The 13,954-nt window shown below is 37.7% G+C and overlaps 1 protein-coding gene across 3 annotated transcripts in view; it reads right to left on the minus strand.

Moving 5' to 3' along the window:
• Positions 1-13,954, minus strand: part of htk (hat-trick) — a 564,009-nt gene that overhangs the window by 276,824 nt on the left and 273,231 nt on the right. The window lies entirely within an intron of this gene.

Raw genomic sequence — 13,954 nt, forward strand, 5'->3', positions numbered from 1 at the left:
TCACCCTTCAAGATAAGTGAATTTGCTTAATTAATTTTAGAGTCCAGATTTAAACAAACAATTATCTGTTTTGAGTAGTTGGAAACAATACCACAAGTTCTTTTTACGACTGTCTTTTACATCACACCGACACAGATAGGTATTATGGCGACGATGGGATAGGACAGGCCTAGGAGCGGGGAGAAAGTGGCCGTGGCCTTATTTACGGTAGCCCCAGCATTTGCCTGGTGTGAAAATGGGAAACCACGGAAAACCATCTTCGGGGCTGCTGACAATGGGGTTCGAATCCACTATATCCCAGATGCAAGCTCACAGTTGTGCGGCAGCTGCTGCTGCTAGACCAGAGATCTTGGATTTTTAAATCTGGATGTAGAAAGAGACTGCCATGTTACAGCCGTACAGGCTTCTGGTCTAGAGGAGGTGTGCAATGTCAATATTAGGGAGTGGACAATGAGAAGAAGACTAAGAAAGGCAGATCTGTCTTCAAGAAGACCTCTAACTGTGCCCCCCCCCACCAAGTTGCCTCCAGCACTGGTTAGTCATTTTCAATTTCTTTGAGAACATGTGAACTGGGCACAGGAGCAATGTCCTCTTCACTGATGGACCTACGTTCAATCTCAGCACGGCAGATTAAAGGGAAAGGGTGCGGAGGAAACCTGGAGGATATATCACCTGCCCCTTCTCAGCAAGAACACCTGACCGAGGAGGTTTCATCATGATATTTGGAGGGAGCATCACTTCCCATGCCCAGACTGAGCTGGTGTAGATATTAAATGCATACCAGTACAAGAGGAGATTTTTCCAATACGTGTCATCCCTTTTGCTCCCTATATCAAACAAAACTTAAGTTTTAAAGCAGGACAACGCCCATTCCCAGGCTGCTTCGTGCATGTCAATATTCCTGTACGGGACAGAAATACCACTTTGAACTTGACAGCATGAAGCCCCAACCTAAATCCATCAAACATGTATCCGTCAACACGATTTTCATACCCTGCCTGAGCTGCAGGCAGTTCTTCACGAATGGGCAGCTATACCACAAAACGATAGTCATCTAAATTGCGAGCATGTCGTATAAATTGCTTCAAATGGTGGCAATACCCATTATTGAGTGTCCAGAGTTTATTTCAAGTGGTTGTGCAGTACGTTAGTGCCAGGGGTGTGTTAAAGCGCTGCTGTAGCGAGTTAATTAGAAAGACACCAGAGAAACAGTTTATGTAACTTCAATTCACTCCTGCTTTACCGGTCATTTCCTTCGTTAAAATAAGGGTATAATAAGATGTAATAAAAGATACCTCAAGAATTCATGACTATATTTTGACAAACTATATCCCGCGTACCCCAACCTCGTGCCACGGGTCACCACTTGTATCGCCAACACCTATGTGTGGAATGACTGTCGTTTGTTCTCGCAGCCTTCTCACGGACGACATGATTGCGCAGTGCACGAATCAGTGGAATGATGGCATGGAATGACATTAGTTTGAGTCGTCATGTATTTAAAAGTAGGGAAGATCACAATATGAAGATTAAGTTGGAATTCAAGAGGACAAACTAGGGCAAATATTCCTTTATAGGAATGGGAGTTAGGGATTGGAATAACTTACCAAGGAAGATGTTCAATAAATTTCCAATTTCTGTGAAATCATTTAAGAAGAGGCTAGGAAAACAACAGATAGGGAATCTGACACCTGGGCAACTAACCTAAATACAGATCAGTAGTGACTGATTGATTGATAATTTACAAATGATAAAGGCTTATAATTCCATCAGTTGCAAGTACTATGAAATGCACTAGCATACTTCAGTTGGATTTCTGTATTTTATTTCCTGCATTACCTGTGATCATTAGCAGCTAAAACATTTAACTGAACCCTTATGTTGTATTTTATTTTTACCTTACAAACTACCTTTTCATGGCAAATGGAGATTTAAATCTATGTTTCCAAGACCAAAATTTGCCATTTATTACCTTTATGAATAACAAATATTAAAAGTTGGGAATTAATACCGATACAACACAGTAAAATAAGCATCAAAGTATATATATTTTCTCTTTATCTAAACTGTTCAATCACTCCAACATTTATATATCCATTCCAGGCAACATCTATGTACAAACTTCCACAAAAGTTTCTATTCGATGCAGATAATAAAGCACTCTGAAAGAAATCCTTCAACTATCAACCAATACTCCAGACCATATGCTATTAACAGCAAGGAAATACAAAGGCTTTGGTCTCTTCTGCGCCTCTTTGAAGGCTTGACTTCAACATATAAACATCTGCCAGGTTTTGAGCAGAGAGAACAACCCTTATATAAATGACACAAGAGACCTTACAGCAGAGAGTTATGACTGCTTGAATCAATTTGGCATTGATACAACTGACCTAATCATCAACAGTCACACTCAGTTTCCTGATAACACGAAGGTTTGTACCAAATTCAATGTGAATTTTTGTACTGGAGTGAATTACCCCATAAGCGAGAGGGTGTCACATTATTTAAGGAATATACATCAACTAATAAGTGAATATCTGATCACCATGGTCTGTCGTGTTCAGAATGGCACAGAGCAATCAAGATGACAGCTAATGTTTTTGCAGTTCGCTCCCTACCGGGCAGGTCCCAGGACAACACCCTCTGTCGGAGTTGCCACAGAGAGCACAAAACACTTGCCCATGTCCTGGGTGCTTGTCCATTCAGAGACGTTTTAAGAAATAGTTGACACCACAAGATTTGACACTATGGTCTACAATGAAGTGTCTGGATTGGCGGCAAATGGAAACAGACAAATAAGAGATCACTGCCTTTAAACCGCAAAACAAGAACAGAAGGATCGCTGAACCAACGGTGCAATTTGAATCGCATTCTGGTTAACCAGAAGACAAATAAGAGATCACTGCCTTTAAACCGCAAAACAAGAACAGAAGGATCGCTGAACCAACGGTGCAATTTGAATCGCATTCTGGTTAACCGGAAGAAGTAGATTTATAGAAGAAGAGCATTTATGACTCTACAATCTTGTATTATAAAGAAAAATATTCACTGCAAAGTCACAGGCTTGATGGAGGGAGCCTGGGAAACAATTCCTAAATTCTTATTGCAGTCTTGACTTCATTAGGTTTAGAAAAAACATCTGCTGCCATCAGCGGCTCAATATTAATTTTAAGAAACCATTTATACAGTCAATAGCATCGTGTGCGTACTTTTTGCTTCTTAATTCCTTTTTTTTTACTGTATGTGAAAAATGCTCATATGGTTTCTTACATAGTATTTTTTTAATAACCTGTCAAACAGTGACGGTAGGTTTTGTATTGTAAAAATGAAGTATACTTTGACCTAGCGGCAACCCTGCAACTAGGAAAGTTACAAAATTAAAATAATGGCACTGTAAGTTTCCCCATTTTACAAAAATACACAAGACAATTATTAATGAACTTCCCAGAAATCCAACCCATTGCAACCTGTTTTACACGGAACACCAATACACAGTACCAGGGTGTGCCAGAATCGGCTTCACACGCTACCTGCTCTTGAAGCTTGTAACGTCACTGTGAGGACACTTCTACATGTTCAAAGCGGTAGCCAAACATTAGTAAATGGTCTCAGGTCAGCCGTTTAAATGTTTATTGCATGTTTATTAAGTGATTTAGTACAATGCATGAGTGAAGTTTAGAATATGTGCTGATATTTAGTGCACGGAGGTAGTAAAATTAGAAAAAGCAGGAACAATGGCGTTGTTGCAGTGTAAAAATATGGCCTGTAAAACTGAGAACAGAATTTATTATGGCTTTCCAAAAAATTATTTATGGGCTAAACGGATGTTATGGTATCAAAAAGCTGATAAAATGAACCCTAACGCTCCTAGAAATTCTTCCGCACATTTCCTCTCTCATAACTATGAACGGGACTTAAAAATGAACTGCTGGGCTTGCCATTGAAAATATTCCAGAATATTCCTAACTGTTATAGAAATGACATTGATGTTATAAGTACAAGGGCCGGGCTGAGTGGCTCAGACGGTGAAGGCGCTGACCTTCTAACACCAACTTGGCAGGTTCGATCTTGGCTCAGTCCGGTGGTATTTGAAGGTGCTCAAATACGACAGCCTCGTGCCGGTAGATTTACTGGCACTTAAAAGAACTCCTGCAGAACTAAATTCTGGCACCTCGGCGTCTCCGAAGACCATAAAAGTAGTTAGTGGGACATAAAGCAAATAGCATTATCATTATTATCATTATTATTATTATTATTATAAGTACAAGAAATGATGACTGTCAGCTGACAATATTTGCACCATTAGTGGTATTAAAACAATTAATATAAAGAGATTCTGAATGGGAAGAAAATCTGAAATTGTTGTGAATATGCTATTCCCATTACTATATTTCCTTCTCTCCATAATGTTCTACTTGAACACAGAAATTATTACATTAGGTTCTAGAGAACTTCACCAGTCAACAAGTAGAGTCATGATCCTCGAGGTACCTGACTACAGCAAAGAAGAAATTAATCGGTTGTGTCCGGCTCCATAGCTAAATGGATATGCTAAATGTACAACAAAATGCCCTTGGTCACACAGGTCCTAGTTTTGATTCCCAGCAAGGTCGGGAATTTTAACTATCATTGGCAAATTTTGGTGGCAAGGGGGGTTGAGTGTATGAGTCATCTTCATCATCATAATACCAATATAGTTGGTCCGTTATTGGACATTATAAAATTTCCAGCTAACTCATTCCTGGTTGCCAGCGTTTCACCCCAGTTTGCTAAGTTGGGCTCATCAGTTTGTAAATAGCACACCTACCAAGACGCATGGCATACCTCGGATCATTTCATCATCACGACGTGCAGGTCACCTATGGGTGTCAAATCGGGAAAGACACACACCTGGCGAGCCAAACCTGTCTTCAGACACTCCCGGCACTAAAAGCCATATGACATTTAATTTCATTTCAATCAGCTGAAGACAGTAATACAGAGACTGAAGACAGTAAATTTGTCATTAAGGAAATAAGTTATGGCCTTGAACAAGTCCCAAGTTACAAAATATTCTGTACCTTATATGAAACAATCGCGAACAATTCAAAACAAGAAGTACATAGTGAACTGAAGCATGTGTGGTCAATGTTTCCCTTCGGATCAAATTCGATCTCTTCTGAGCAAAAACAAGAGTGAAGTGAGGACTCAAGAACATTGCAACTGCCCTTACCTTAAGAGCTAAATCTTTCTCTCTCTTTCTCTCCTTAGGCATATATTTGCAAAAACAGATATCCTCTACCTTGCCTCTACCTTTCAAAATTGGGCCAAGCATTTTTAAGAGAAAACCTGGAATTCTGAGAGAGGTTCTCAATCTCATTAAAGCTTAAGGCAGAAACATTTAAGCACTTACAGAAGGTAACAGTTATCAACTTCGACAAAATGAATACGATGATGCTTGTTGTTTAAAGTGGCCTAACATCGAAGGTTATTGGCTCCATGAGAAATTATATAGATGGCAGTGTTATGATTCATATGATGTGATTTTAGGTCCACATAATTTCCTGAAATGCACAAGAGAATAATGCTGCTGTATGTGAGAACAAAAACATTGTTAGGATTAGACGAACCAGAAAAGATATATGGACATATTACGAAAGATTGCTGTGAAGAAGAATCTTCCCTGGGTAGCATTATCATCGTTTAAGACGAGTTAATATCTAATCTCCAATAGAAGTCTTAAAAGTACAACAAAATGTTCTTAAATTATTGCATTTCCTGTAACCTACATGTCATATAACCTGTATTTCTCTTTCTTTTAAAGCTGGGATAATTAACTATAATAAGTTGAATAACTATCCTTAATGTTAAGTTAAAGTGTTGAATTCAGTGTTTACCTCATTTATATGCTTATTAGTTCAAGTACTTCATTCAAAAAATGTTATTTTTCTCAATTTTGCAATCACCGCTGTTAGTGTATCATTACAGCTAAAAATACTCGACTAAGTGGAGTGTAATTTTAAATATCTTACAAAGTTAAATAAAAATAAAAAGCCAACTGTACCCTTTAACACACAATGCATTGAATCTGGCAGTAGCACTATCCTAAGGGTAAAGTCATGGGCACTAGCCAATGGTAGCTCAGCTCCCCGGAATGGCCTACCTGTTAGTATTCTAGTTAGATTGACACAGTACCATATCAATAATTATAACAGCTGTTCCCATAATCAGTCTATTGGAAAACTTCATGTTATATACCAGGACACATTCCATTTTGTAGACAAAGAACAAGCAAGGAACATCAGGAGTAACACCAGGAAACATTTTTCCTTGAGAGAACTGTAAAAGGTTCACCAAGTACCCCCAAGACACTTTTTATACTCCTTTAAGGTATAAACTATGCAGGGACAATAAACTTCCTCAAATACAATGCCCAACATTAAAGTAAGCTTTCTTTCAGAAAAAAATAGATTTAAAAGTTTGAGTCCATCACCACCAGGAAAACTATTCTTAGTAATTACCCTACTGAAGCTCCTGTATTTAAGTATTATCCTGGCTAAACGTATTTCAATATGTCAGAAACTGAACTTTGGGAGTAATTAATCTAGAATAAAGACTGTATATTAGCTGTGTTTATAAAAAGAAAATCTGAAATGCCATTACCAGCAAGAATGTGAGAAAGTAATATGCATTATAATCAACTGGTGTAACCTACCTTTTTTCCTTCTTTCCTTTTAGTATATATTACAAATCATGCTGTTACTGACTACTCAAGTCTTCAAACATACAATAAATCAAATATCCCTCCAAATGATAGAACAACAATGCTGAGATAATGATAAAATCTACATTGTTGCATTTGTTTATATCTTCACTACAATGTAAGTTCAACAGGATACATAAACATTTCCCTTCTAATAGTCATATCAATAATGCATCCTGCTGAAAACTTTATTTGATCAAAACTGGGTGGCCTCAAAAAAAACATGCAACACAATATTAACGGCATAAAAGTAAAAGCAATTTCTCAATGAACTAGGCAAAAATGAATTTAGCTCCCCCAATCCTATCTGAATGGTTTTCTTTCTTCACTGTGAACCTTCTTTTGCTATTAATCTCTTCTTACCTCTTGAGGTGTTTTAATAATCTTCTCATAGGTTCTATTGTGAAGAGCTGAAGATGTCACACTATCTAGTAAACTTTACACTGCTTACAGAGTGCCAAAACCACAAGGAAGATTGCAGAATGCCGTAACCTTACCAGTATGATAAATCATACGGAAACATTCAGCTAATATTATAGTCAAGATCAGATTAGAGCACATTTATGTCTTCTAACTCAAATCACTTTAAACAACACGTTGCATTCATGTTTCTAGAAGGTACAATTTTCTTACATTACTTAAATGTAGTGTCAGGTCATGTCATTCAAAAACAAAATAAATATTTAAAATGTTCAGCCCTTCAACAGCTGCCAAGAATGGCCATTTACTGATTATCCATTTGTTAATAACATCTGTAACAGCTGCAACCTTTCTATTTTACAATTATTTGACAGTCAACAGGCAATTTCAAAAAGTATATACAATCGCAGGGAGAGATCCTGCTACAACAAAACAGCTAATGCCCGTTACTTCACCAAATATTGGGCGAATAGAATTTTTCTTTGAGTCCCATTGGTTCATTATGTTAATAATTTTACGATGTACTGTACCAATATCACGCATTCTTGCCTTTATCGCATTAAAGTTTGTTACTTATTAAGGTTGGTCTTAAAAGTAGGACTGTTAGGCAGTACCATATGGCTGATAAAGCAGGCATGAGGCAGTTTCTAAAAAGTAACTATGATCGGTGGAAAACGGTAAATAAAAATGTAAACAGACTCTGGGATGGGTTTAAAGAAATTGTTGAGGAATGCGAAAACAGGTTTGTACCATTAAGGGTGGTAAGGAATGGTAAAGACCACCTTATTATAATAGAGAAATAAAGAGACTAAGAAGGAGGTGCAGACTGGAAAGAAATAGAGTTAGAAATGGCTGAGGAAGTAAGGAGAAATTGAAGGAACTTACTAGAAAATTGAATCTAGCAAAGAAGGCAGCTAAGGATAACATGATGGCAAGCATAATTAGCAGTCATATGAATTTTAGTGAAAAATGGAAGGGTATGTATAGGTATTTTAAGGCAGAAACAGGTTCCAAGAAGGACATTCCAGGAATAATTAATGAACAAGGGGAGTGTGTATGTGATGATCTTCAAAAGGCAGAAGTATTCAGTCAGCAGTATGTAAAGATTGTTGGTTACAAGGATGATGTCGAGATAGAGGAGGAGACTAAGGCCAAAGAAGTAATAAAATTTACGTACGATAACAATGACATTTACAATAAGATACAAAAGTTGAAAACTAGAAAAGCGGCTGGAATTGATCAGATTTTTGGGGATATACTAAAGACAATGGGTTGGGATATAGTACCATATCTGAAGTACTTATTTGATTATTGTTTGGTCGGAGGAGCTATACCAGATGAATGGAGAGTTGTTATTGTAGCCCCGGGGTATAAAGGAAAGGGTGATAGACATAAAGCTGAAAATTACAGGCCAGTAAGTTTGACATGCATTGTATGTAAGCTTTGGGAAGGCATTCTTTCTGATTATATTAGACATGTTTGTGAAATTAATAACTAGTTCGATAGAAGGCAATTCGGTTTTAGGAAGGGTTATTCCACTGAAGCTCAACTTGGATTCCAGCAAGATATAGCAGATATCTTGGATTCTGGAGGTCAAATGGACTGTATCGCGATTGACCTGTCTAAAGCATTTGACAGGGTGGATCATGGGAGACTACTGGCAAAAATGAGTGCAATTGGACTAGACAAAAGAGTGACTGAATGGATTGCTATATTTCTAGAAAATAGATCTCAGAGAATTAGAGTAGGCAAAGCTTTATCTGACCCTGTAATAATTAAGAGGGGAATTCCTCAAGGCAGTATTATTGGACCTTTATGTTTTCTTATATATATAAATGATATGAGCAAAGGAGTGGAATCGGAGGTAAGGCTTTTTGCGGATGATGTTATTCTCTATAGAGTGATAAATAAGTTACAAGATTGTGAGCAACTGCAACGTGACCTCGAAAATGTTGTGAGATGGACAGCAGGCAATGGTATGTTGATAAACGGGGTTAAAAGTCAGGTTGTGAGTTTCACAAATAGGAAAAGTCCTCTCAGTTTTAATTACTGCGTTGATGGGGTGAAAGTTCCTTTTGGGGATCATTGTAAGTATCTAGGTGTTAATATAAGGAAAGTTCTTCATTGGGGTAATCACATAAATGAGATTGTAAATAAAGGGTACAGATCTCTGCACATGGTTATGAGGGTGTTTAGGGGTTGTAGTAAGGATGTAAAGGAGAGTGCATATAAGTCTCTGGTAAGACCCCAACTAGAGTATGGTTCCAGTGTATGGGACCCTCCCCAGGATTACCTGATTCAAGAACTGGAAAAAATCCAAAGAAAAGCAGCTCGATTTGTTCTGGATGATTTCCGACAAAAGAGTAGCGTTACAAAAATGTTGCAATGTTTGGGTTGGGAAGAATTGAGAGAAAGAAGAGCTGCTCGACTAAGTGGTATGTAATACTTGAGACATACGTCAACTTCAATACGGAACCAAAATGAGAATAGGTACTTGTAAGTGGTATGTTCCGAGCTGTCAGCGGAGAGATGGCGTGGAAAGATTAGTAGACGAATAAGTTTGAATGGCGTTTATAAAAGTAGGAAAGATCACAATATGAAGATAAAGTTGGAATTCAAGAGGACAAACTGGGGCAAATATTAATTTATAGGAAGGGGAGTTAGGGATTGGAATAACTTACCAAGGGAGATGTTCAATTAATTTCCAATTTCTTTGAAATCATTTAGGAAAAGGCTAGGAAAGCAACAGATAGGGAATCTGCCACCTGGGCGACTGCCCTAAATGCAAATCAGTATTGATTGATTGATTGATAGAGAACGCGCTGCAAAGTTTTTTCGACCGCACATTCACTTATTTCTCCGTAACTTGCAAAGAACTTAAATCTGACTACGCTTTTGATCCTTTTATCCTTTGTTGGACTGATGGCAACACTACTGTAGCAACAGTTAATTTAGTATCCATTATTGTCTTGACGAGGAAATTCTGAACTCTACAGAAGTTGCGGTCTTTTCTTCTATATGCAAGTGAACGTGTTTCACTTTGTTCCTTGGGTTATGCTGTGTGCATACCAGTCTGAATGTTGAAGTCTGCAGATTGTGTTATCTATTCTTATAGAAGACATGGATCTTAGGGAACAAGGAAGAATTGATCAACTTCTCCGGAGTGTAGAAAAAGATGAATTATTGAACCATGCTCTTCAATGAGACGCTGTTTGTTTGAAGGTGACAATTCTGATTGTGTTCATTTTGATGATGCCCAGACTACTGATAATGAGCATCCATCAGGGAATGAGTCAGTGAACGAAAGGCCACATAATACAGAAACTGAAGAGTCTAGTGAATCTGAAAATGAAACAGACATTCGTTCCACAGTGTCTGATCCAGCAACAGAACTGATTGGTAAGGACAATAGAACAAGGCAGAATGCTCATGTAATACATAAAAGAGGTCGTAAAAGAAAACTGAATATTGTAAAACAATCTCATTTACCAGGTACTATAAGAGAGGCAAGACATGTCCAACCTTCCTTAGAAGCATGACAGCTATATTTCCCTAATGACGTACTTGAAAAAATTGTAATATTCACCAATTTTTGGACAGAAAAAAAGCCTAACTATGGCAGACCATGTGATGATGCCAACATAAACATTACAGAAATAAAGGCTGTGACTGGTCTTCTGTATTTGGCAGGCGTACACAAATCAAGACATCTAAACCTGAGGGAACTGTGGGCTACAGACGGGACTAGTGTGGAAGTTTTCACCTTACGATGTTCAGAACAAGATTTGTTTCTGTTATGTGCACAGATTTGACGATATCAATGATCGAAGTGACAGGATTAAAGCTAATAAGCTGAGACACATCAGGATAATTTTTCAGGACTTCATTATTCACTTAGTGAATTTCTCAAAATTGACGAGATGTTAGAAGGCTTTTGCGATCATTGTTCCTTCAGGCAATACATTGCAAATAAGCAAGAAAAATACAGTATCAAGTTATTTTCCTTGGTAGATGCCAGAACATACTACACATAAGATGGAAGTATATGTAGATAAACAACTGAAAGGCCTTATAAGGTTAATAATAGTAGCAATCATCCAGTTTCCAGACCTGGGCGCAATATTACTATGGACAATTGGTATACCTCAGTACCACTAGCGGAATCACTACTCAATCACAAACTTACAATGGTCGGGACGAACAATAATAAACCACATATTCCCCCAGTCTTTGTCCAAACGAAGTCTTGTAAAGAAAATACTAGTCTGTTTGCATATCGAGGGGAACAAACACTTCTCTCACATGCTCCTAAAAAGAACAGAAATGTACTTCTCCTTGCTACGATGCATAATGATGATAAAATAGATCCAGACTGAAGAGAAGCCTACAAACCTGAGATGCTTAGACATCGATGTTGTTGACAAGATGAAATCTGAATACAGTGGAACCTCGGATTGCGAGTAACTTGGTCTACGAGTGTTTTGCAAGACGAGCAAATATTTTAAATAAATTGTAACTTGATAAGCGAGCGAGGTTTCGCAATACAAGCATCACGTGTACGCACGTTTCCACCTCCCCTGTGCCTTTGCTTTCCCTTCCCCCTGCCATTCTCTTTCCTGGGAAATTGTGTGTAATCATTTCCCGCGCTGGACTTCAGTTATAAGTTAAGAACTTCATTTTCCCGTAATCTAATTGTGGACTTCAGTTGGCGTGCCTCGCTCGTATAGTCAACACCGTACGAGTGTACATGTTTTGTTTCTGTCATCTGTGATATAACTGTTCTGCAACGATGGGCCCTGTGAACGAAAAGAAGGCTAAAAAGGAATTCGGTCGGAAGAAGGAGAGATGATTACAGTGGATGAATCTGTTCAATGACAATGCAATGTCACATTTTCATGAAATCCTAAAAGAGGCTAAAGCAACAGTCATTGGACAGGTTCCTCGTTACAGTTGCACGAAAAGAAAACACTTCCAATGAGCCAACCGACAGCAGTGATTCCGTTAGTGAAATTCGTGCTACACAGTAACTCTTATGTCATCTCTCGTCTCCCTCACACCAACAATGATTCTATTGTAAGGTAAAGTGCAGTTTAATTGTTTTACGTTATATTTTGTTTTAGAAATGTTATGCGAATAAATTTTTTTGTGTTGTGGACAAATCATCCGAGTTGCAATAGTTTCTTATGGGAAAATTTGTTTTGATATACGAGCGATCTGGATTACGAGCATGTTGCTGGAACGAATTATGCTCGCAATCCAAGGTTCCACTGTACTCTGTTTCTAGAATCAGTAATCAATAGCCCCTTACATTATTCTACATGTTTTTGAACATTGGAGCAATCAACAGTTTCATTACTTTTAGAGACAGACCAAACGGAAGTGACGTAACTTGCTGGAACTATTGAAGGAGCTTTCAGTGATGTTGTGCAGGGATTACACGAGTCATCGTGCATCAGTCGACTGTATTGCTCCCGATATAAAGGTCTGTTTGCGCAGCATTTTGGATCTTGAAGAAGAGAACCGACGTCAACTACAAAGTCAAATGGACACTGGATGCTGTGCTTTTTGTGACAGAAAAAAAGAATCGTAAAACCAAAACCAGGTGCTACATGTTCGCGTTACATCTGCTGAGAACACACATCGCCATCATGTGTCCAGTGCACAGTGGAAAATATTATTATGGTAGAGGAGGATAATCATGACTGAATACTACTGCCTTGGTAAGTTTGAATATGTTGTGAAATAGTTTTCAATCATTACTGAATTCCTTGGGTTTATCAGTGTTATTTTCCTAGAACAAACTTTTATCAACATTTTTTGAATTGGTGTTAGAGAATGAAGATAACTAATGACTAGTGTATTGTGGAGTATGGGCGTGTCTTGAATTGGTTTTCATTCTGTAATGTTTTATTTGCATTTTCATCTATGTAGAATTAAATTCCTTTGATTTATATTCTCTAATGAACAACATTCAGAAGTAGTTCCAATTGCCAAACATTCTTAATAAACTAATCAATCAATCAATCAATCAATCAATCAATCAATCAATCAATCAATCAATCTTCTAAAGGTTAATGCCTTGTCGATGCAACCACTCCGTTGCATGTAATTGCCACAACCTAACCCCTTCTTGATGTCATCCAAATACTTCATCCTATGTCTTCCTCTACCTTTCTTTTCCAGCACTTTCCCTTCAGGAATGTTAGTGATGAAAGTGTTGTGCCTGATGACATGACCAATAAATTTTTAATTTCCTGTTTTCAATTTCCTTTAATAATCGTCTTTCTTCTTTAACTTCCCTTAAGACTTCCAGGTTGGTTTTTCACGTCCAGCTTGTTCTGGTCATTTTCTGCCATAACCAGATTTCAGCAGCTTCAAATCTATTCCTTTTTAATTTACTCAGAGTCCAACTTTCATTTCCATACTGAAGTGTACTCCATACACGATTTTGTAAAGGCTTTTCGGACATGTATATTCATGTGTGAGTTGGTTAAAATGTTTTTCTTGGTCATAAATGCCTGTTTTGCCAATGCTATTCTTCTCTTTACTTCCATACTACCAAGATAACAGAATTGTTTCATCTGATGAATTTTGATGTCATCAAATTTTTATTGGTTTTAATTTCTTCCATATTTTTCCGTACTACCATTACTTTTGTTTTCCGTTTGTTTACTTTTTACATAGTTTAAGAGTGTCTGAAAGGACTTTCAGCATTCAAATCATTTCTTTTTCCGAGTCTGCAATTAATACGTCGTCATCTGCAAATCTGCTACAATGTAATGTTTCACCATT

This window comes from Anabrus simplex, chromosome 1, assembly GCF_040414725.1.
Source record: "Anabrus simplex isolate iqAnaSimp1 chromosome 1, ASM4041472v1, whole genome shotgun sequence".
Taxonomy (NCBI): domain Eukaryota; kingdom Metazoa; phylum Arthropoda; class Insecta; order Orthoptera; family Tettigoniidae; genus Anabrus; species Anabrus simplex.